Below are 22,684 nucleotides of genomic sequence, written 5' to 3'. Positions count from 1 at the left end.
ATTATTATTATTATTATTATTATTATGTGATAGTTTTTGTCATGGTTTGAAATTTATAATATTCTTGCTAATTATATAATCATGCTAACTTAGTGTATTCCTATGCTCTTAAGAAATACAAAATTTTATTTTTTTTAGTTTGAAAAGTCCTAATTATAAATATTAATGAAACATGTAATGGTGCAAGATAACAATAATATAAAGTGAATGTTTGTTCTAAAGTTGATGAGGGGTTTACCCTGGGAATATTTTTCTCAATTTCTTAAAAAATAGACATAAATGTATATTCTCTATAGTAGTCACTTTAAAAAGTACAAATAAAAAGTATAAAAACATGTAGGGGGTGAATGTTTAGGACGATATAAGACATGGTTATATCCAATTATAAAGAGCAATTGGGAAATATTGGGATAAGTAAGAGATTAGGAAGAGATTTCAAGGGGTAAGATAAAATTATTGAGATTCTGAGGGGATCAAACCAATTTTACTTAGACTTTAGGGGTCAATATATAGCAATTATAACTAAATACTCTTGATTATATAGGAGTGTATGGATTTATAGTTTTTGACAGTTAACAAGAAATATCTGAAAGAAACTGCAGAATATACTTGGTAGTTCCTGCTTATGGTGTTAAACTGAGATAGACTTGTTAGTCATTTTCTGCTAGCTGTTCTTCCAACTCTAGACAAATTTGATTCAAGATTTATAGTTTTTAACAGTTAACAAGAACTCCCAGAAAGAAATTGCAGAATATACATATGTTTATATAAAATATATCTAGAGAAATAAAGTACTTGTTCCTATAGTCACAGACTCACAATTATGTTTTGGTGTTTTAAGACACTTGTAAACATGGTCGGCTTATTATCTAAACTTCTGCAAACATGTGTGTTTAGAACCTATGAAATATTAATCAACTAGTTACAAGAGTATTTTCCTTGCTATTTTTTTTGGTATTTTTACCGTTTCCATCGACTCTATTCTGTTAACCCTTTATTTTATATATATATCGTATAATTATAAGAATCCATATGCCTTGAAAGATATTGCATTTATTCATCAACCATTAACAATCTGTAAACAATTCGTTCAGTGGCTACCATGAAAGCTCAAGCAGACTCATCCATTTCTCGTTGTACTTATCATGTGTTCTTGAGTTTCAGAGGAAAAGACACTCGAAAGGTCTTCACTGATCACCTTTATATAGCTCTGGTGTAGGCAGGACTTCGCACATTCAAAGATAATGACGATATAGAAAGAGGAGAAAAAATTAAGTTGGAATTGCATAAAGCAATTTGGCTATCAAGGATTTCAGTAATTGCCTTCTCAAAAGATTATGCATCTTTTAGATGGTGTCTTGACGAACTTTTGATGATCCTTGAATTCAAGAGGACCTCTAAACATATAGTTCTACCAATCTTTTATGATGTGGATCCGGCTGAAGTCAAGAACCAGACAAGAGGTCTTGTAGAGAATTTTGTGAGGCATGAGCAAATTAAGGTAGAAGGTAATGAAAGAAAAAATGAATGGATGAAGAAGATGAAACAATGGAGGGCAGCACTTGGAGAAGTTGCGGATTTGGGAGGGATGGTTTTGCCAAATCAAGCTGATGGGTAATTTTTCTCCAAATTCCTTTAGGCTGTGTTTGGTTTGCGGATTTGGGTAGGGATTTGGAAAGGGAAAGAGAAAACCAAACACAACCTTAGAATTCATAATATTTCATTGTGCTTTTTGAAAGTATTTTGAGAAGCAATCAAGAATCACTATTTTTTTTTTCTCTAGCCATAACCCAACATGTTTTGATGCAAATAACGGCTAGAGGAAGCATATTGAAGCAAACAATTATGCAAGAGAAAAAACCTAAAAACACTTACTAGTAGGAGTATATAAGTATGTGGCAATAAAAGGAGGAATTTGTGAGGATGGCACCGGTTAGGTAAGTAGAGCTCATTTAATTAAGTCCTTGTAAAAATAAACTGTTTGAAGTCAAAGAAGATTTTTGGGGGAGTTTTAATGACTTCCATACGGTATTTTTTTGTTCTTAAAAGAAATAACTTGAATTCTAGTTACAAAGGTGAATAGTTAGAAATTTCAAAGAACTTTTGAAGTTCATGGTGTTTATAAGACATAAATGGAGAAGGAAAATATTATTAGCACCATTCATTGTTCGGCTGTGTCCCGGCTTTGGAAGCTTATTGTTGTGACTTTTGGTTTGGTTTGGGTACAACCAAGCACAATGGTGAAGGTGTTGCAGAGTTAGGATGGCGTGAAGGTTGGGAAAATTCATAGGAAGGCGTGGTAGCTTGCTGCTTGGTTTTAATGTGGTTGATTTGGTTGGAATGAAACACGCATACTTTTCAGGATGTGTCTCATTTGGTTCTGTGGTTGGATAGTAGGCTACTTACTAGGTTACATTGTTGGGGGATGGTTTCGGTGGATCTGGATGTGTTGGGTTTTGTAGATTTTGTGAATGAATTGATTAGCTAGATATTGGGGGTTTTGTGAGTTAATCCTTTTTGTATTCTTTGCATCGCCTTGATGCTATTTTAATAAAGTTTGTTTATTTATCGAAACAATATATATATTATTAGCACCACAAATTAAAAAGCACTTGTCATTAAATCACTTATTCAAATGGACATATTATATATTTCATGTTAGACAATTGGTTGGATCTTTTTTGGAATGTGTTACTTTTAATTTACCATAGTTTAACCATGTAATGTTTTCAATTTTATATCCATCCATTGCCTAAACAATGAATTAACTGTCACTTGTTAGAAATTTGCAAGACTACAGTTTAATTAACCTCTAGTCATTGTATGCTTATTGTGATCTATTTACCATTTTCATTGCTATTTTTAGGCACGAATCAAAGTTTATCGAGAAAATTGCTAAGGTGATTGAGGATAAGCTAAACCGCAAGATCTTGAGTGATGCACCTTGCCTAATTGGAATGGATTCTCGAGTCACAAGAAGTAATTTGTGGTTACAAGATAAGTCAGTAGATGTTGGTGTGCTAGTAATTTGTACGATGGGGGGAATAGGGAAGACAACCATTGCCAAATTTGTGTAAAATTTAAACTACAGAAGATTTGAAGGTAGCAGCTTTCTTGCAAATATCAGAGAAGTTTTAGAACAACCTAATGGATTAGTTCGTTTACAAAGACAACTTCTTTCGGACATTTTAAAGAGGAAAAAAAAGAAAACATACATAGTGTTGATGAAGGAATTATTAAGATCAAGGATGCGGTGTCCTGTAAAAGATCTCTTGTTGTTCTTGATGATGTAGATCAAGTTGACCAATTAGATGCATTAATTGGAATTCGTGATTGGTTTCATCCTGGAAGTAAAGTCATCATAACAACTAGACATGAGAGGCTGTTGTAGCCTCACAAAGATCATGAGGTGCATAACGTTGAGAAATTGGATGAAGATGAATCATGTGAGCTCTTCAGTTGGCATGCTTTTGGATAAAACCATCCTATTAAAGTTTTTATGGAGCACTCAAAAAGAGTGGTGCAATACTGTGGAGGACTTCGACTAGCACTTCAAGTTTTGGGTTCATCTCTATCTGTGAAAAGTGTAGATGTATGGGAAAGTGCATTAGAGAAGTTGGAAACAATCCCTGAAAGTCAAATTGTGAATAAACTGAAAATAAGCTATGACTCCTTACAAGATGATCATGATAAAAATTTGTTCTTGCATATTGCTTGCTTCTTTGTCGGAAAGGACAAAGATTTCTCAGTTAGGATACTAGATGTATGTGATTTCTACACAACATCTGGGATTCAAAATCTCATTGATAGATGTCTTGTTACAGTTGATAAAAATAACAAGATGATGATGCATCAACTACTTCAAGGCATGGGAAGAGAAATTATTCGCCAAGAATCACCCAAAGAGCCTGGGAAACGTAGCAGATTATGGCATCATAAGGATTCCTTTAATGTGTAGAGAGAAAAAACTGTAACATACTTCTTATGTATGTGGATTCTTTTCCACATTCCTGGTCGATACTTATCCATGGTATTTTCTTTTTTCTTACCTCAACAGGGCACTGAAACAGTAGAAGGCCTTGTCCTTGACGTGCATATGTTAATGGAAACCAAGTATGCCAGGTCACTCATTAGTGCTTATAATTCAAATCATCATCAGTTCAAAGAGTACTTTCTTGACAAATCATTGTCAAAGCAAAGAAATTCACTGAAGCGACATCGTTTTGGCTTCCCCTCTTCTTACCCAACAGGCACGGAGCTTAAAAATTCAAATGAGTTAGTCTTAAAAACTGATGCATTTGCAAGAATGCACAAATTAAGACTACTCCAACTTAATTATGTACTACTTTGTGGAAACTATGGGGAATTTCCTAAAGGATTAAGATGGCTGTGTTGGTGTGGATTCCATTCAAAATTCCTTCCAATAGATTTTCCTCTGGAGAGCTTGGTTGCACTTGAATTGCGTTATAGCAGCTTGGAGCAAGTTTGGAATGGAACCAAGGTATTACATTTTCTTTCTTTTTCTTCCTTCTTTATTTTTATGTTTTTTAACCCATCCATTTATTGTTTTTGGTGATTAAATGATGGCAACACCTTTTTGTCTCTCTTTTGCAGTTTCTTGGACTATTAAAAACCCTTAATCTTAGCCATTCTCACAGCCTTGCCAAAACTCCTGATTTCTCATTACTCCCCAATTTGGAGGGATTAATTCTTAAAGATTGTATTAGTCTTTTTAAGATTCATGAATCGATTAGTAACCTAGAGAGACTTGTTCTCTTGAATGCAAAAGATTGCACAAATCTAAGGAAGCTTCCAAGAAACATTGCAATGGTAAGATCTCTTGAAAAGCTTATTATTTCTGGTCGCTCAAAACTTGAAAAGTTGCCACTAGATATGGAGAAGATGGAATCCCTAAAAGCACTTCATATAGATGAAATTGCTTTAATTCAACTACTCTCTACAATTAATGAGGTCAAGCCATGGCATGCATCAGTCTGGCCTTCAGTTTCAAAACCAAGAAAAACATCAAAAACTTCATGGATTTCTTTACCTCGATTTTTAGTAAGTTTAAGTCTTGTGGACTGCAATCCATTTGATGATGTTTTTCCCAAGGATTTTAGCAACCTGCTGGTGTTGCAAAACTTGAATCTGAGCAAAAATCCAACTTGCAGTCTATCAGATTGGATCAAAGGTCTAACTGGGCTTCAGACACTTCATTTAAATTCATGCAAAAGGCTCCAATCACTGCTAGGCCTACCAAGTGTGGAAAAATTGTTCGTGGGGCATTGCGCATCATTGGAAAAAATAATATATCAATCAAATATGTTTGGCTCACAACTACTTGAACATACTGAATGTACTAAACTAGTTGAGATTCAAGGTTTATTCAAGTTGCAACCCATAGGAAAGGTTGAAACTGAAATGATCAAAAACTTGGGTGATTTCAACTTGGAGTCCATGGCCAACATTGAAGTGAACTTTATAAATTGCGCATTACTTTTTTTTTTTTTTTATCAGCAAAGAAAAATTCCATTAACAACATGAAATTAAAGGTACAGGAAGATGACATGCATCGAGAGAGATTCAGAAAGTACAAAATACTCCTACTACTGCTACTCGCATCCATACAACCAACCCCTTGGAATCACGATTTTTTTTTTTTTTTTAACAACAAAAATAAGTTAAGAAGAACTTAACTAAAAAATAAAATACATGAATCCCCACAAAATCAGCCCATAAAATCCAAAGCCAAAGCCAAAACTCCACACCAAATCCAAGCTACTTCACTATTTTTGAAACTAAAACTATTCACCTAGGCTGCTACAACTCCCAACACCCACCTACTAATTTTGAAACTAAATCTTTTCACCTAGTCTTCACTCCCAACGCCCACCCAACCAAAACTTTTCAACAGCCTGCTTCACTCCCTCTTGCTACACCTAGGCTGCTACAAGACCCACGCCTGACAACACTATACCATGCCAAGACCCACGCCTGCTGCACGCTCCGCTGATCCGACCGAGGATGTTCTATGGCCGAAAACCTCCATAGCCAAAACCTCCATGATCACAAGCCACCGAAAAAATCACCAGGAAAAAATCTCCAGGAAAAATACTCTTCCTAAAACTCCCTTGATCGAAAAAACTATGGCCGGAACACACCTCCATCCATTGATTTTCCCAATCCCACCTCTGCCACTATAGCAGCAAGCGCACCAACTCAGCCTAACATTACTCCTACAACCTCCATGGTAATAGTTCTGATCAACCTCTGCTACAAGACCCATGCCTGACAACACTATACCATGCCAAGACCCACGCCTACTGCATACTCCTACTGGTAATCAACCACATTGTGTGAAGCAGAACTGGAATCCATTAAAATTCTTGGAACGCCCTCAAAAAAAATACATAAAACCCATCACTTTAGACATGCATTGATAAAAAAGAAACCAACCATTTCTATTCATCAGAGTAGTTCTTACAACAGTATTACATGTTAACAACAAAAGCAAATGCCCTATGGGCTTACAGCTTTCTAAGTCAACACCTGGTTACACAAAAGAAGAGTACTAACTCTATACAAATTAAGCCCTTGGCTTGATTACATGTAATACAAACAAAATAAACAAAAAGAGTCTTCAACTCTCATCATCATCCAAGCTATGTCCTTGGAGATGGCATACTACATGTACCTGAAAATAATGTCCCATATAGGGTGAGCCAACGCCTAGTAGAAATATGCTAAACATAGTATGAGCAATAACTAAGATATTAGCAATTGATAAATGTTCAATTTCCATAAACCAATTTATAACCCATTTCCATTTCATGACCACTGCGTTTATGTTTCATTTCATTTTCCATTTCTTATCAATTTCATAATTTGCATCAACGGCTCAGAACCTGGCGAACCACTTATATGAGACAGTGACTATATTAAACGTTTCCCATTTTATAATAGATAAACATACTAGTTGCATCAACATCTCAACAGATAAGCATACAAGCTGTATCCACATTTCAACAGATAAGCATATTAGCTATATCAACACTTCCAAAGATAAGCATATGAGCTGTATAAACACTTCCATAGATAAACATATAAGCTATATCAACACGTTAACTGACAAGCATATGAGCTTTATCAGTGGAGTCCATCCCTATCTCCTCCAAAACAACATCCGGTTTAGAGGTCCATCCCCTATCTTCCCCTAAACCATGGAGTACATCCCCTATCTCCTCCCACACACACAACGTATATACACAATCAATCAATACATCACGTTAATGTATTCTATCAACCGTCATACTCTATGACATATCCAATTGATTAATTTTAATTTGCCTAATCATCATGCATTGTCTACAACAATCAAAACTGCCCTTCGCCGGTAGCCCAAGCAATTATTTCTAAACAGATAATACAAGCGCCAACAGATAAAATATCATTGTTTTCAAAAGTGAGCGATTAATAAATCCAACTCCACCATTCTATTATATAATGAGCCAATTTCATTATTTCCAACTCAATTTCATATAGCCACAATTTCCCAAATTAATTATACCAATTAATTTATACAACTAATTAGGGTTTTCTACCCCATTTCCCAATATTGACCCAATGGTCTATATATCAACAACCAACAACAATTTCGTTATTTTGAAACCAAAATACACGTTATAGAATCAAAATAGCAAAACCCCCTTTCAACATTTTCAAACCCTAACTTTTCAAAATGAACCATTTAACAGAATGCCCAAAAATATAGGTTAAAACCCATAGTAGTGAGTAGGAATCCATACCTCAAATGATGACACCCAACGAAGAAGATGAAGAAAACGGAAATGCTCCAAATCCCGAGATTCTTGGATCAAAAGATAGCCCTCGATGATCAACAACTTTTTTGTAAAGGCCAAAGGTGAGGAGACAACTCCTACTAGATCAATACCTAGAGAGAAGGCAAGGTTCTAGAGAGAGAGGCTCTCAAATGGCGTTTTGGAAAAGTAAGAGAGAGAGTGGAAGTGTAGAAAATGATTCAAAAATGCCCAGCTGCCCTCTGTTATACGACTTTCCCGCTCGAGCGGAAAACAGGACGCTCGAGCGTCACGCACAAAATCTAGACACGCTCGAGCGCAAGAAAGCCCGCTCGAGCGCCAAGACACAAGAATAAAGTACATCCGCTCGAGCGCGAAAACCAGTCCGCTCGAGCGTAGATTTTCATCTCCCAGAACTTTTCAAAACAAGAACTACTCGCTCGAGCGCCAACAAGCCGGCTTGAGCGCGACCCGCTCGATCGTAGAAAACACACCTGCAGAAGTTTTGCAGGGACACGAAATACTGGTGTAGACACCCCATTTTTGACCGCCCTTAAGACTTGGGCGTTATTGATGGTTTACTTGGTGGAGATAGGTGTGCAGGGGAAATGTTCAGTTTCTTCGGAAAGGAGAGAGGCAAATCCTTCAAAACACTTTGTTTAGGGGTTTGGAGTTGAAGAAGAGAGGAAAGGAGAGGAGAAAACTAGTCTGGGAGAAGTTCGGCATGAATCCGGGTAGAAGCGAGTCGAGTAGCCCTCGCTGAATCGGGCTTATCTGTCTGTACACTTGGAGTTTAGCTATGAGGTCACCACCGTTGGAAAGCTTACTTTTGGGGCTTCATTTTGCACTCAAGAATCTCCTAGAGCCAAGTCCGGGTGGGGGAGATATGATTGGTTGAAGTTGGGTATCATCCCGGTTGGATCGAATCTGCGCGGCTTCACCAAAATGGGCATAACTTTTTCCACAGGAGGAATTTTAATGCAAGGTTTGTGCCATTGGAAAGCTAACTTCCGGGGCTTCAATTTGGACACCCACCGGCCATTTTTTGACCTTGGCAGCACCTATCGGCAATCTATTTATCCGGCCGGCAATTTATTGTGCCGACCGGCAATTTATTGTGCTGGCCGGCCATTTTTGCTGGCCGACGACCTTCCGGAGTATTCTACAGATTGAGTGGATGCCAGTTGTGGCAGCTGGAATGCACAGACCCTGCTCCCCATGCACGTGTGTGGCTGTTTTGCACCCTTTGCACACCCTTTGACCCCTTTTCTTGCACCCTTTGCTCAAGGCTTCTTGAGGAAGCCTTGACCCCTTGTCTTGGCTTCCCCAAGAAGCTTACCAGCTGTCCTAGCTTCTCCAATAAGCCTTGACCTCCCCTTAGACCCCTTTGACCCTTTTGTAGCTTGTCTTAGAAGCTTAGTCTTGCCTATATAAGGGGCCTCTCCTCCTCCATTGTTTTGGTTGGATGTTTGGAACAAAAAACCAAAGATATATAGATATATCTGATATATACATACATATATCCCTTCATCTCTCACTATATCTCTCCCATTCAACCATCAAACACCCTTGTTCTTGGCCCATTTCTTCATCAACTCATAGGACAAGGCATCCTTACTCCATTGCAGCAACTTGAGGCTGTTCTTCAGAGCTTAGGAGCACCTAAACTTGGTCCAAGAGGTGCTGGTTTGCTGGTCTTCAAGGGTGAGTCCTCCTCTTCCCTTTTCTAGTCTTTTCTTGCTTCATATCTAAGCCATAGTTGCTTGCATTTTTGGGCTCCGACCCAAACTGTAACTCATCATATTTTGAGGTCCTCTTCATATTTTATTGAGGACCTCTTGCTGTTTGAGGACAGTAGCTAGCACTTCCTTCATTAGCCCTCTTTATGCCATAATTTTGCATAATATTTTTGACCTACGTGTGATCTGTTTTGGAGCATCATGTAAACTGTAAGTGAGCTTATTTTGAGCACCTCTTCAACATTTAAGAAGGGCTCATCATTGTTTGGGACCTCCATGTGCCACTTGTCATTATATCCCTCTTTGGTCCCCATTTTTGCATGATTTATTAGCTCATCATGTTTCTGTTTTTGGTCTTTTTACAGAACTGAAAACAGTCTTATTTTGACCCATTCTTCATGTTTCATTAAGGGTCTTTGGCTGTTTGATGAATGTTTTGTATACTTTGTGTTTTGGCCTCTTTTGGGCCCTACCTTGCATAGCATGTTGAGCATACTTGTATATTGTTTTGAGGGTTGGCATAAACTGTAAGTAGTCATATTTTTGGTCCCTCTTAAGTGTTTTAGAAGATCCTTTTTCTGTTTGGGCTTTGCATCTACCACTTGCTTCATTACCTCATGTTTAGGGCCATTTTTGCATGCTAATTTAGTCCCACTTGTGCTTACTGTTTGGCCATGCTTTGAACTGTAAAAATGCTTATTTTGGGGCTGCCTTACTTCTGTATTTTCATTCCATGTACCAATTATGCATGCTTTGTATAGCTGTAAGCCATTTCATGTACTTAGTTTTGCATTTCGGGAGAAATTCCATGCATCGGGTGTCATTTCGCCTCGTTTCGGGGCTGTTTTGTTCCTCATTTTGCTACTGATTTTTGCATGTTTGCATATCATATTCCATGTCTTTGCCATGTCTCATTAGAGTGGCATTTTGGTGCCTGAGGGTCGGTCCTCGGTTTGCGTGCACGCGTGCACGCATTTCAAGTTGTCTTGTTTTCATCTGATGGCCTCCTATGTGAGTGTGGCTGAGGCTCTCTCATGTTGGTGTAAGCCCATTCTTGCATTGTGTATGCCATGTTTCAATGCGTTGTGCATGTTATGTTGTTAGCATTGTGTGTGCCATGTAGTTGTATTGCATGTTTGTATGTTTGCTTGCATGCTTAGGTCGCATGTGCATTGTTGTGCATTGCCTCGCCTCTTGACCAATCATGATTGAGGTTGGGTCCCTTGTATGTTTTGTGTGCATTGCATTTGACATTGAAATGCATACTTGACTCTTTGGCCATCATGCATCGAAATGCGTGATTGGTGGCCCAAGGGTCGAGGGCCATGCTCCCTTGAGTCCATTACATGATAGGGAGTGTGTCCATGCATACATTTGCCTAAAAATTCCATGCCATACACTGTTTGCCCTCTGTTGCTGTCAAAACTGTCTTCTGCAGGAAGTTTATGCCGATCGGCATCATTCAGTGCCAGCCGGCAATCCTTCATGGGCCGAGGGCTTCATTAATTGCCGGTGGAAATTATGTATTGCCGGTGGGCATTTCCTTCAGCCGATGATATTCTACAGTGTGCAAGGGACCTGCCCCGGAACTTTGGAATTTTTCAGAGAAGCAAGGCAGTAAAAACAGAGGCAGCAATGCTATGGTGCAGACTTTCCGGGCGAGACGATTGTGTAATAAGTGTGCGTGAGTGTGTGTATGTCTTCCAACCCCACGTCTTTCTTCCCTTTTATTTACCAGCTTATGATGGTTAGTATTAGGACATGTTTAATTTAGCATACCTTATGTTATGCATGCGTGCATTCATCCATTTGTTTTACATGCACCGGGCTCGGCGCATCATGCTAACTGCATCTGTATTTCAAATTCCAAACTGAATACATGTTGGTTGTGCATTTTCACATGCCATGTTTAGGTTAGCCGAGCCTGTCTAGATTGCATTTTTGCATGCGATGCATTAGCCATTCTTAACATGAACTAGGACATGCATGTTTGCTAATTAGTTTATTATTTTGGCACGGAGTACGATGTAAGTATTTATGTTTTAGCATCCCGCATGCGTGTGAGTGTTGCCATGACAGTATGCTTGCCATGCGGCTAAATGCTTATGTGATAAATTGTTTGAATGCTTGTGGGTGAAGGTTAGATTGTTTGAGTTGGAGAAACTCGTTGGAATCCGTATTTTAGCCTACTTGCGAGTAGCAAATTCCAAAGTGTTTTCTAAAACAAACGGATATGCAATGCTTATTTCCAACTTAGGCAATCTAGTCTATACTTGTTTGCTGCACGCATAACATAGTAACGCTAGGCTAATAATTGGTTTAAGAACACATAACGTTTTCAAAAACGGATATCATGGTTAGTAGAGGCCGATCTTCGGATCGGGCGAGAGGGGGTGCTCATAGTTCACCTTCCCCAATCGTACCCCAGCTCCCTAGCCGAGGCAACTCTGGTGATGACGGACATGTGGCCTTCGGCACTGAGTCAGGGTTTCCTAAATTCCCCATAAAAAATATTTAGGTGGCGACTCTGTATCTGGCAAAGCAGTCCATGTTTGGCACTTCTTTTCAAAAAATCTGTTTCTCAAAACGATTTTCCGGATTTGGACTCTTTGGTTCAAGATTAAGAACCGTGACACAAATCGAGTCCGAACAGTAGCGGGGTCCCTCGCGGACGTGGTACAACTGGAAGGGTGTAAACCATGCTCGAGCGCAGAATGACCCGCTCGAGCGGACCATACAAAAACTGGGCAACAACAATGGGAGCCAAAGCTCTACCAACCTGTAACAACCAAGCCCAACACAACCTATAACTCAAACAAATGGAATCAAAAGACGACAACAAGGTAGATACAACTACTAACTCCACGGAACCAAAGTCCGGAGTACAACAGATACAGAAAGGGAAGACCAGGATCGCTATAATTCTGATCAAGACTCAACTAACACACCAGCTACAAGAACTCGTAAGATGACGATCCAATCACCGAACAACCGTTGAGAGACCTCCATACATGTGGACGAAGATCACCCCTCAAACTCCCACTCGAAGAGGAGCACTCGAATGAAAACGAGATAGATCTGGATCAAGTTCAACACCCATGTCCGAAAAATTTGTAAGGTGAACTTTGTAAATGGCACATTACTGAATCTAGTGAAACGCCCCATCGAGGTGTTCTCTCTCTCTCTCTCTCTCTCTCTCTCTCTCTCTCTCATATAGAGTAATGGATTGTTAAAATTATGTGTTGCCCAATGCAGGGCCTGTGTGAGCTTGGTATTATATTCAGCACATTTTTCCCAGGGAGAGAGGTTCCAGGCTAGTTCAGCAACAAAAGTGTAGGATCCTCAATATCTTTTATTGTGCCTTCACTTCATTATCTAAGGATCCGAGGCCTGAATATGTGTTTAGCATATGCACTTTCCAACAGTCAATACAATTGGTTAAGCCATTGGAAGGGTCAACCACTTTTACACATTGAATTTCGTAATGAGGGCAAGGCTCTAAACTTGAACTATGTCCCAACATATTTTGGCTTTCATGAAGCCAATGAAGATATGATATGGTTAAGTCATTGGAGCATTGGGAATTGATTGTAAGGTAGTAATGAGGCAAATGTTTCAGTGACTGTGAGGACTCCATTAGAGTTAAATGAGTTTGGAGTTCATGTTGTGTATGATTAAGAACAAAAATAGGATACCCAAGATAAAGACTATCCTACTTGTCCAGAGTTAACATTGAAAGATGAACAATCAATGGCTAAGTTGTCAGCGATCCCGTGAGGATATTTATCACACAAAATGGAATTGACAATCCGAAGACAAAACAGGGTGTGAATGTATGTTAATTTTCAATGCAATCCAATGAACCCAATATGCCAACTATTTATAAGTATCTTGGCCACCATTGCCAAGAGGCACTACTTGTTTGGCAATGGTCACAATGCTTCAAATATGATGTGAAGCATTGTGTCTTTTAGAGTTCAAATTCAAACACCCTATTTTTGTGCCCAGATCATTCGATTCCCTTGAGGGAAAGTTTCCAGATCACCTATATCAAGATTTGATTCAGTATGGAGAGGCACACCACATTATGGTGTGGTCACACTAACAAGCATATCTAGCGAGGTCTAGAATATACTTCCTCAGCAATCAAGTACTCTCAAAAGATGATTTGTAGTTCCAATATCCAACTCAGGTTGGCATAAATACTTACTTCAAGCCTCCATTGAAACTACATGTATGTGTCTTATCGTTTTAGATTCTGAAATCTACAGTTAAACCAAAAGGAAGAAAATAAAAATGATTTTTAATCTTTGATCAATTTTGCTGATTTGTATGATTTACAGATGATGATGAACAAAAGCATCATGAGAGTGACCTGATGAGCAGAGCAACAAGAAGGGAAAGAAACTGCAGTGATGGCAACCGGATCATAGGCCATAAAGCACTTCTTATTACTACAAGAATCCAGTATATAACTCACGATTTTACTTATCTTGCTGCTACTTAGCAACATTTTTGTGGTTAACAAATATTTTCTAGACTAAAGTCTTGCTTACGCCACCATCATTGTCACCCCACCACAACCACTGCCATTGTTGCCACCACCACTCACCCAGTAGTGGCTTAACCATTAGGCAACTTAGGTACTCACCTAAGGCCTTTCATAAAAATAAAGTCTCAATTTTTTAGGAAAAATTACACAAACAAATTAGTGGGAAAAAATTCCAAATTCCAAATCAATGAAAGGACCTAAAATAATAACAAAGACAAGGTTTCTGGGACATTTTTGCCCCTCTCCTCTATTTCATCTTCTCAATCTTACACATCCAAAATCTCTTCCATGCCTCTATAACTACCCTCCACTACTGGCACCACCATCAACGACGACAACCACCACCATCAGAAGAGAGAAAAAAAACGTGGACCCATCGCTTCCCCCCCTCCTGGACTCTCAGCCCCTCTCTGGGCAGCGAATGAAATCTAACTTCAGGGTTCCCAGAAGCCTTGGAGAAAACCCAGCCCTCTCTGCTCTCATCAGATTGGCAAACTATCTGGTCTGATTCATCTACTTCACTCAATGCTCTCTCTATTCATACACTCGTAAAACTATGACCCTATTACAGTTTTCTTTGTTTGATTCCATGTTTTGAATGTTGGTCTTGATAAAAAATAAAAATAAAAATTTGTGTGTTATTTTGATAAGGGTTTTGTTTTGATTTTCTTTATAAAAAAAATTAAAAAAATTAGTTAGTATTTGTTTTGATTTACTTTTTAAAATTAGTTTGTTATTTTGATTAGAATTTCTAGTTGTTTTCTGATATGGATTTGTAAAAATATGCTGCTTTTTTATTTTTATTTTTTTTAATTTAAAAATATGTATTTAACAGACAAGGCTAGATTTTTGGGTGAATTTTAATTTTAATTTTTTTTTTTTTTTTGGTGAATCAAGCAATGCCAGATGCAGCAGAGCATTGGATGCAACAAACTTAAGGTTTGATTTTGGTTCAACAATTTCTACAATTTACTCTTCCAGACTTAAATTTTGAAGATTTTCCCATTGAAACATGTGTATACTATAGTTGCAGACATCATGTTTGGCATGGCTTTTGAATTTAGTTCTCAGAATTTTTTCTGAAAACTACAAATATTTTCAAAGTCATTTGAATATTCCTGATTGGGAAAAAAGGAACAGAAAACTATATTTTGAAATTTGTTTAGATTTTCCTTAAAAAATTAGTTGGTGGAGGTTTTGAGTTTCTTACATGGGCTGCAAGTTAGGGGGAAGGTTGAGATTCTTTGGTATGGGACTATTCTAGGTCAAAGGAGATTTTTTCTGTGTCATCGTATTATGGCGCACTTGCTCGGGATGGTGCTGTGGTGTTTCCTTAAAAGTGTGTCTGGGTGTCAGGCACGCCTCCTAAATTAGTTGGTGGATTGTGCTATTTGTTTGGACGACCTCAAGGTTTGTGATAAGTATAGGTTACTGCTTCTGCACAGTTTCTGGTATCGGTGCGCCCACAAAAGGTTTTGGCCCACCACTTAGAGCCCAATTCACAGCTCAAGCACTAAAGCCCAACACCCTTGAGAGTTGAACTAGGAACCAATGGCATCTAAGCACGTGTCAAGCAGGGAACTAGCCACGTAAGAAAACAAAAATCCTACAGAGTTATTGCACCACACATTAGCCATTAATGAGGCTCCCACAGCATTAAATGAAATAACCCCTTCACGTCGAAACAGGCAGCCTCACCATGAACAATGCAAGCTAGAATATAGTCTTTCGACCAACACGATAGGTCGGAGTGGACGAGGAAATGATGGACAAAGGGTATAAGGAGGTTTCGAAGACACATCAAAGGTTAAGTTCTCCATCCTTCTCTCTTTCACTCTCTCTCTCTCTACACTGTAAATCTCCTCTATTCTAACTTGATTGTCGGAGGGTCCGCTGGGGTACTCCCATTCCCGTTGGACCTTTTTGCAGGCACCACCAGCGAGCTCCGAGACCGGTGAAAGGTGTTGGAAGCGTGGGTCGACCCGACTCACCCCCCAAGGATCAACAGTATCATCAGTTGGCGCCGTCTGTGAGAACGCCACTCCGGGTAATAGTTGTGCTCATTGTTGTTGGAGACCCGTTTCTGATAATTCCTCCTTACTTGCCATCGAGGTGGATGGTTACAACGAGATCCATGGCTTCTCAGTACAATGTCGTCAACCCCCAAGCCGACCCTACCAACCCAAACAACCCACCTTAGTACTTCACAGAGCCCACCAACAACATCAACCGCTTGACCGAGCAAAACTAGGCCTTGATCAGTGCTTTACTCCAACGAAACCTCCCTATACCTCCTCCACCACCACAAGATATTCCTCCCAATAGAGAACGGACACCGAGCCATCCTTTCCAACAAGCCCACCTATAGACACCCCATTTTTGACAGTCCTCAAGACTTGGACGTCACCGTTTGAACACGCGATGATTATCCATGCTTGTGTTTGTTTTGAGTTTCGAAAAGTCTTGGCTGCGCGCCTTGCCTTAGAATCTCTTAACTTCTCTGTTTTGTGCTTGGTTGCGAACCAAGAGCTTGTGGATGTGTTCCTGAGGGAAGGGGATGGCCTGTCGACCAAACCTCCCACCATCGGCCAAGCCTCCTGCCCACCGGCCACCTTGCTTGTTCAATCAGCCAAATGTGATGGCCGGCTGGCCAGTCTTATTGCCGGTCGGCCACTTTGATGGTAGGTTGGCGAAGTGTGGTTTTTAACAGATATCTCTGTAGACAGCTGGCACAACTGTCATTCTAGGCCATACCCCAGCCCATACCTGGATGTGGGTGTTCTGAGGAGCTGTAGATTGATATATATCTATATCAATCAAGCTCTCTAAAAGAGGGGGAAAGGAGATATACAACTTTGAGCAAAAAAAATCTCTTTCTCTCTCTACATTTTCTGCCTCTCTCTCTCTAAAGTTTAGGGCTTGTTTGTGCTCAAAAGTGCTTTGCACTTTTGCACACAAACACCTAGTTCTCTACTCCCTTTATTGAGCTAAGGTCCTTGGAGGTGATTTTTGGGGTGATTTGAAGCCTTTTTTGGTCCAAAAGTTGCTGATTTGCTGCTGTGCTTCAAGGGTGAGCTTTTTACCTCTTTTAAGCCTTGTTTTCATAGCTTGTTTTGCCATACTTGCAATTGTTTTTGAGCTTAACATATAACATAGAAAATTCTTGTTTTTATCTGCCCTAAATAGTTTCTTAGGGTGTTTCAAGCTTTGGGGTTGTTTGACCCCTCTTAAGGCTTGTTTGGCCCTTGTTTTGTGCCATTTCGGTTGAGCTCCGGGACCATTGTGTTTGGGCCTCCTCACCACTGAAATCTTGGGGGATTTCAGTGATAAGGATGGTGCCTTGAGGTCCTAAGAAGGAGAGGGCCACCCCCTCTCCTTGTTGTCCTTGAAAAGGGCTATTTTTGCCTCTTGAGGGAGCATCTAGTTTAAGTATGTGTTGACCATGCCTTGACTGATATTTATGCTTATTTTTCCATGAAATAGCATTGTGTTGAGTTGGTTTTGGTACACTATGCTTGCTTAGCATACATGCCTTGTAATGCCATGATTTGCCTCAATACATGCATAGCATTTAGACTACCATGCTCATGTGTTTTGGCTAAGCTTTGTGAAGCTTACATGCATATTTTGATGTGCTAAGGGACTGTTTTAGGTCATTTGAGTCATTCATGTCTTGCTTTGTATAGCTACCATGCAATCCCTCTTGAATGCCTTAAGCTTTGGCCTCTCTAGCATGCCATCCTTGCTTTGTTTCAGTGGTTTGGAATCACTTGGTATGTTATTTCAGACCTTATGATGTGCTTATATGCTTGCATTTTCCATCCCTTTCATGCTTTGAAGAGTTGATGGCTTATGCTCCATGTTTAGGCCCTTGTTGATGCATATTTGTGTGCGTGTTTTCATGCCTTTGTTGCATCATTTTGGCCACTAATTTTGGCATGCTTGAGAGCTGCCCATATTAGTTTAAGTCCATCCTTTATATGTCATCGCATGTTTACCTTGCGTGCTTGAATGACCATGTTGCATCTTGTATGCATGACTAGGTTGCATTGCATTTGGAGTACTTGTTACCTCAACATGCTCATGTTGCATTAGTCTTGCTTGCATGTTTGCATCCCATCCCTCTTGATCAAACATGATGGAGGTTGGGGCCCCTTTGTATGTTTTGTGTGCATTTTATTTTACATTGAAATTGCATACTTGGCCTTTTGGGCCACCGTGCATCGAAATGCGCAATTGATGGCCCGAGGGTCGAAGACCATGCTCCCTTGAGTCCATAACATGATTGGGAGAGTGGCCATGCATACATTTGCTTGAAATGCATTGACATGCCATGTTTTTCCCTCTGCTACTGTTAAAACAGGTTCTGTAGGAATATTTGGCCGGTCGACTACATGGAGTGCCGACCGACCAATTATTGATGGCCGAGAGCTCAACAAATGCCCGATGACCATCCGAACATGGCCGGTGGTGTTCCCACTTGGTCGGTGGTGCTTCACAGCACTCAGAGAAGCAACCTTGGGAGTTGTGCAATTTTCAGAGAAGCAAAACAGTCAAAGCAGAGGCAGCTTGTGCATGGCAGTGACTTCCGAGCGAAATCGAGCACGCATCGCATTGGACCCTCTTCCCGAGGCTGTTTATTGCTTAAATTAGATTAATTAATTTGCTTAACTAATTAGGTGGTCTGTAATATTTAATTAGCTTGTTAGTTAGTTAAATCGTATTATTCTTTCGGTCCCTCCGAGTGAGGGCTAACTTGTAATAAGTGTGGGTGCGTGTGTGCATGTCTTCCAACCCCCACTTCTTTCTCCCTTTTACTTACCTGCTTTTGATGGTTAGTATTAGTGTATATTTAAATTAGCATACCTTATGCTATGCATGCGTGCATCCATACATTTGTCCTACGTGCACCGGGCTCGGTACATCATACTAACTGCATTGTATTTCAATTCCAAGTTGAATATGTGTTAGTTATAGCATCATCATATGTCATCCATAGATTAGCCGAGCCTATTGTAACTGCATCTTGCACGTGTTGCATTAGCCATCTTAACATGAACTAGGATCATGCATATGATTACTAACTAGTTTCTGTTTTGGCTTGGAGTACTCGATGAGCATTTATGTTTTAGCATCCTTGCATGCGTGTGAGTGTTGCCATGACAGCATGCTTACCATGAGGCTACTTGCTTATGTGATATAACTGCTTGCATGCCTGTGGGTGGAGGTTGAATTACCTAAATTGGAATAATGTATTAAAACTGTGAGTTTTAAGCCCACTAGATAGTGGCAAAACCATCTTTTCTAAAGCCCACTTGCGAGTATAGCCTACTTGCGAGTAGCAAACCATTTTCAAAACAAACATGCAATGTTTCGTTCCAATTTAGGCGATTTGGTCTATACTTGTTTGCTGTGCGCATAACATAGTAAATCTAGGCTAATAACCGGAATAAGAACACATAACGTTTTCAAAAACGGATATCACGGTTAGTAGAGGCCGATCTTCAGATCGGGCGAAAGGGGGTGCTCATAGCTGACCTTCCCCAATCGTACCCAAGCTCCCGAGCCGAGGCAACTTTGGTGATGACGGACACGCGGCCTTTGGCATCGAGTCAGGGTTTCCTAAATTCCCCCATAAAAAATATTTAGGTGGCGACTCTGTATCTGGAAAAGCAGTCCATGTTTGGCACTTCTTTCAAAATCTGTTTTTCTCAAAACAATTTGTCAGATTTGGACTCTTTGGTTCAGATTTAGAACCGTGACAATTTGAGTCCGAACTGTAGTGAACCCAATATGAACAGAACGGGACTCGTCCTCCCAGGGCGTTCGGGGACGTCTACACCACCTCTCTAACTTAGAGGGTCTACAAGCCCCACCTGAAGACATGAACCCACCACCTCGGGGTTTACATCCATCAGTTCAAGCACCTACTTGTAACAACGTCCACGTGGGACCCTCGTTATAGTTCGGACTCGATTTGTGTCACGGTCCTTAATCTGAACCAAAGAGTCCAAATCCGACAAATCGTTTTGAGAAACAGATTTTTGAAAAGAAATGCCAAACATGGACTGCTTTGCCAGATACAGAGTCGCCACCTAAATATTTTATTTTGGGGAATTTAGGAAACCCTGACTCGGTGCCAAAGGCCACGTGTCCGTCATCACCAAAGTTGCCTCGGCTCGGGAACTTGGGTACGATTGGGGAAGGTCAGCTATGAGCACCCCCTCTCGCCCGATCTGAAGATCGGCCTCTACTAACCCTGATATCCGTTTTTGAAAACGTTATGTGTTTTTAAACCGGTTATTAGCCTAGAATTACTATGTTATGCGCACAGCAAACAAGTATAGACTAGATTGCCTAATTTGGGAATAAGCATTGCATATCCGATTTGTTTTGGAAAAATGTTTTGGAATTTGCTACTTGCAAGTAGGCTAAAACACGGATTTCAATGAGCTATTCCAACTCAGATAATCCAACCTTCACCTACAGGCATTCAAGTAGTTATATCACATAAGCAGCTAGCCTCATGGTAATTATGCTATCATGGCAACAATCATACGCATGCAAGGATGCTAAAGCATAAATACTTACATCGCACTCCGTGCCAAAACAAAGAACTCGTTAGCAATCAATGTATGATCCAAGTCCATGTTCAAATGCCTAATGCAACGCATACGGAATGTCACTAGAGTAGGCTCGGCTAGTCTATGAATGACATGTGAAAATGTACAAGTAGCATGTATTCAAGTTAGATTTGAAATATTAGTGCAGTTAGCATGATGCGCCGAGCCCGGTGCATGCAAGACAAATGTGTGGATGCACGCATGCATAGCATAAGGTATGCTAAATTAAACATGACCTATTACTAACCATCAAAGCAAGTAAGTAAAAGGGAAGAAAGACGTGGGATTGGAAGACATGCACACACTCACCCACACTTATTACAAATTCGCCCTCGCTCGAAGGGACCGAAAGAATAGTACAAATTAACTAACTCGCAAGCTAATTAATTATTACAAATTACCTAATTAATGAACAAATTAACTAGGCTTATAAAAGCAAGAAAAAGGGCCTCGGGAAGAGGGTTCAATGCACGCGTGCTCGGGTCTTGCTCGGAAGTCCACTGCCATGCACAAGCCACCTCTGTTTTCCCTGCGCTGCTTCTCTGAAGACTGCCAAATTCTCAGAATTGCTTCCCTGGACATTGGGAGACACCACCGGCTGGAGGGAATCATCATCGGCTGTGATTTGGTGGTCATCGGCCACAAATGAAGATATCGACCACTAATGGATTGCCGGTCGGCACTTTGTGCAGTCGATCGGCAAAAAGTTCCTGCAGAATCAGTTTGACAGCAGCAGAGGACAGAGCTTTGCATGACAATGCAATTCAAGCGATGTATGCACCAATCCTATCCCATATCATGTGTATGACTCAAAGGGACATGATCCTTGGTTCTTGGACCATCAATCGCGCATTTCAATGCGTGATGGCCCAAGAGACCAAGTTGTGCATCTTCATGTCGAATGAAATACAAACCAAATAAGCACATAAAGGCCCAACCTCTATCACTTGACTTCAAGAGGCAAGGCATGCATGTTCAATGCGATGCAACCTAAGCATGTTAGCCAATATGCAACATGGCATAAAAGAGAGCATACAGACATGCAATGCACATTAGGTACACAAACTAAGCAACAAAGCAAACAAGCATGCCATAATTATGCAAACCACTAGAGCATGCAAGATGTAATCAAATCACGCAACATGCTAGCAACTTGACCAATGGAATGCAAGGCGAATGCAAGTGATTTCAAGCATGTAACATGTGCAACCAAAGCATGCAAACATGGGATGGTGTAACAACACTTGAATGACATGCAAGGGATTGACTTACACTAATTGGACAGCTCTAAGTTAGGTCCAAAACAGTGGCCAAAAGCTTAAGAAAATGGGACCAAACACACATACGCACATGCACATGTTAAGGCCTAACGCTTAAGCATCAAAGGACAACTTTTAAGCACACTTAAAAGGGAAGAATCATGGACATATGGCATGCATTATAAGCCTTGAAAATCATGCTATAAGAGGTGCCAAACCAACTTAAACAAGACAAACATTAGCAAGCAAATGGTCCAAGCATTTAAAGCAAGTCAAAGGGGACTTAAACCGTGGCTAAGCCAACCAAGCCTCACAAGGCCAAGAAGGCTTAAAACAGGTCCAAGGCAGACCTAGACCATGCAAAGGGACCCCCTAGATGGCATCTAAGTGGCTCAAATTCGAAAGCATGCACAAAGGCCAAAACATGGAGCAAACAACATAAGCTTTCAAAGCATTAAAGAGGTGTCCAAGGCAAGCATACGAGCATATCAAAGGGACTGAAATAACATGGAAAATGATCCCAACCCACTAAATCGAAGAAAGTGATGCATGCAACACACTCATACACTTAAGGCCAACAAACTAAAAATGCAAAGGGGCTATATAATGCATGCCATGGTCGACCGAAACAACTAAGGACAGACCTTAATCATGGCAAAATAAGCATGAAAGCTTCACAAAGTCAAGCCTAAAA

At 40.1% G+C, this 22,684-nt stretch overlaps 1 pseudogene; it reads left to right on the top strand.

Moving 5' to 3' along the window:
• The first annotated feature begins 368 nt into the window (after window positions 1-368).
• On the top strand, window positions 369-16,308 carry LOC114322226 (disease resistance protein RUN1-like; annotated as a pseudogene).
• The last annotated feature ends 6,376 nt before the right edge of the window (window positions 16,309-22,684 follow it).

This window comes from Camellia sinensis, chromosome 2 (assembly GCF_055761805.1).
Source record: "Camellia sinensis isolate YWXY chromosome 2, ASM5576180v1, whole genome shotgun sequence".
Classification (NCBI taxonomy): domain Eukaryota; kingdom Viridiplantae; phylum Streptophyta; class Magnoliopsida; order Ericales; family Theaceae; genus Camellia; species Camellia sinensis.
This window is presented reverse-complemented; position numbering and strand designations above follow the sequence as displayed.